Genomic DNA, 3,774 nt, shown 5'->3' on the forward strand with positions numbered 1-3,774 from the left:
AATGCCAAAAAGCGTATAAATTATCCGCTCATCATAACACCAAACTTAAATTGTTGCTTGTCCCCAAGCAACTGAAAATCAATTAGGATAAAAAGAAGAGAATATACTATAAATTCCAAAATATCAATGAATATTAATTCTAATTAGATGAGCGGCACTTGTAGCTTTTTGCTTCTGAACAGTTTTGGTATCTCACTTTTTCCTTTGAAGTTCAGAATGATTGGCTTCTCTAGGAACTTAGAATTTCGGATAGTGTTATTGATTCTCCTAGTTAAGTATGTTAATTCTTGAACACAGTTACTTTTATGAGTCTTGGCCGTGGCCCTAAGCACTTTGTTTTCCAGTATTACCACCGGATACATAAATGCCACAGACACATGACTGGGTGAACCTTTTCAGATTATGACTCAGCTTTGCTAGAGTCTCCAGTTAGAGGTGTCCAGAGCTCTTAAGCACACTCTTTTTGCTTTGGATCACGACTTTAACCACTCAGTCTCAAGCTTTTCACTTGGACCGGCATGCCACAAGCACATGGTTAGGGACAACTTGATTTAGCCGCTTAAGCCTGGATTTTATTTCCTTGGGCCCTCCTATCCATTGATACTCAAAGCCTTGGATCCTTTTTACCCTTGCATTTTGGTTTTAAGGGCTATTGGCTTTTTCTGCTTGCTTTTTCTTTTTCTTTCTAATTTTTTTCGCCACCTTTTTTTTCGCAAGCCTTTTGCTTTTTCACTGCTTTTTCTTGCTTCAAGAATCAATTTTATGATTTTTCAGATCATCAATAACATTTCTCTTATTCCTCATTCTTTCAAGAGTCAATAATTTTAACATTCATAAACAACAAGATCAAAAATATGTACTGTTCAAGCATTCATTCAGAAAACAAAAAGTATTGTCACCACATCAATATAATTAAACTAAATTCAAGGATAAATTTGAAATTCATGTATTTCATGTTCTTTTGAATTAGAAGCATTTTTCATTTAAGAGAGGTTAAGGATTAATGGAATTATTCATAGCTTTAAGACATAGTTACTAACTACTAATGATCATGAAGTAGAGACACAAAACATAGATAAACATATAACATAAAAACCGAAAAGCAGAGAAAATAAGAACAAGGAATGAGTCCACCTTAGTGAGGGTGGCGCCTTCTTGAAGGACCAATGGTGCTTTTTGAGCTCCTCTATGTTTCTTCCTTACTTCTATTGCATGATCCCTAGTGATTTTGGTGCTCCTATCCTTAGTTGCTCCCAATAATTGTGTGGAGGAAAATTTATCTCTTGAGGTATCTCATGGATCTCTTGATTTGCAGTCAAATGTTCTACCACTGAGCTATAGACCCTTTAGATGAATCTCTCCATCTCCTATGACTCGGAGGTGGAAGCTTTTGTCTTCCCTTTCCTCTTTCTAGAGGTTTCTCTGGCCTTAGATGCCATCAATGGTTATGGAAAAACAAAAAGCTATGATTTTACCACACCAAACTTAAAATGTTGCTCGCCCTCGAGCAAAAGAAGAAAGAATGGAAGAAGATATGGAGGAAAGGGAGAGATGTGTATGTTTCGGCCATATAGGTGGTATATTGGGTGGGAAAGAAATTTGAATTTTGAAGGTAGGTGGGGTTTATCAGGAAGAGTGGATGGATGTGAGTGGTGAAGGGGGTAATTGGGAAGAGAGATGGAGGTGATTGGTGAAGGGTTTTGGGGAAGAGTGTTTATTGGAAAGAGAGGATGAATGTTGGGAAGAGGGGAGAATATGGTAGGTAGGGATCCTGTGGGGTCCACAGAACCTGAGGTGACAAGGATTTACATCCCTGCACCAATTAGGCATGTAAAATGCCTTTCCATGCAATTCTGGCGTTTAAACACCGAAGTGATGCATGTTGTGGGCGTTCAACGCCCATGTGCAGCATGTTTCTGGCGTTGAACTCCAGTTCCATGCTTGTTTCTGGCATTCAGCGCCAGCTCTCCTCAGGGTGCATTCCTGGCGTTTAAACGTCAGGATGTTGCTTATTTCTGGCGTTCAACGCCAGATCCATGCTCTGTTCTGGCGTTGAACGCCAGCCAGATGCTCCTTACTGGCGTTTAAACGCCAGTAAGTCCTTCCTCCAGGGTGTGATTTTTCTTCTGCTATTTTTGATTCTGATTTTAATTTTAATATTTTTTCGTGACACTCCATGATCATGCACCTAATAAAACATAAAATAACAATAAAATAAAAAATAAAATTAGATAAATAAAAATTGGATTGCCTCCCAACAAGCGCTCTTTTAATGTCACTAGCTTGACAGTGGGCTCTCTTGGAGCCACAAAGGTGATCAGGTCAACGTTGTGGACTCTCAACACCAAACTTAGAGTTTGGATATGGGGGGTTCAACACCAAACTTAGAGTTTGGTTGTGGCCTCCCAACACCAAACTTAGAATTTGATTGTGGTGGCTCTGTTTGACTCTGTACTGAGAGAAGCTCTGCATGCTTACTCTCCCTTGTTATAGAAGGATAGTCGTGTACCTTAAACACAAGGTAGTCCCCATTCAATTGAAGGACTAATTCTCCTCTGTTAACATCTATCACAGCTTCTGCTGTGGCTAGGAAAGGTCTTCCAAGGATGATGCATTCATCTTCCTCCTTCCTAGTGTCTAAGATTATGAAATCAGCAGGGATGTAAAGGCCTTTAACCTTTACCAACACGTCCTCTACTAATCCATAAGCTTGTCTTACTGACTTGTCTGCCAATTGTAATGAGAATAAAGCAGGTTGTACCTCAATGATCCCCAGCTTCTCCATTACAGAGAGTGGCATAAGATTTATGCCTAACCCTAGGTCACACAGAGCTTTTTCAAAGGTCATGGTGCCTATGGTATAGGGTATTAAGAATTTTCCAAGATCTTGTTTCTTTTGAGGTAAGGTTTGCTGAACCCATGTATCTAATTCACCAATGAGCAAGGGAGGTTCACCTTCCCAAGTCTCATTACCAAACAACTTGGCATTCAGCTTCATGATAGCTCCTAAATATTGAGCAACTTGCTCTCCAGTTACATCTTCATCCTCTTCAGAGGAAAATAGTCTTCAGAGCTCATGAATGGCAGAAAGAGGTTCAATGGAATCTCTATGGTCTCTATTTGAGCCTCAGATTCCTTTAGGTCCTCAATAGGGGACTCCTTCTTGCTCAGAGGACGTCCCAGGAGGCCTTCCTCACTAGGATTTTTGTCCTTTCCTCCCTCTCTGCATTCGGCCATATTGACTATATCAATGGCCTTGCACTCTCTCTTTGGATTCTCTTCTGTATTGCTTGGGAGAGTACTAGGAGGAGTTTCAGTTACTTTCTTACTCAGTTAGCCCACTTGTGCCTCCAAATTTCTGATGGAGGACCTTGTTTCATTCATGAAACTTAAAGTGGCCTTAGACAGATCAGAGACTATATTTGCTAAATTAGAGGAGCTCTGCTCAGAATTCTCTATCTGTTGCTGAGAAGATGATAGAAAAGGCTTGCTATTGCTAAACCTGTTTCTTCCACCATTATTAAAGCCTTGTTGAGGCTTTTGTTGATCCTTCCATGAGAAATTTGGATGATTTCTCCATGATGAATTGTAGGTATTTCCATAAGGTTCACCCATGTAATTTACCTCTGCCATTGCAGGGTTTTCAAGATCATAAGCTTCTTCTTCAGAAGATGCCTCTTTAGTACTGTTGGATGCATTTTGCCATCCATTCAGACTTTGAGAAATCATGTTGACTTGCTGAGTCAACACTTTGTTCTGAGCCAATATGGCATT

This window comes from Arachis duranensis, chromosome 3 (assembly GCF_000817695.3).
Source record: "Arachis duranensis cultivar V14167 chromosome 3, aradu.V14167.gnm2.J7QH, whole genome shotgun sequence".
Classification (NCBI taxonomy): Eukaryota; Viridiplantae; Streptophyta; class Magnoliopsida; order Fabales; family Fabaceae; genus Arachis; species Arachis duranensis.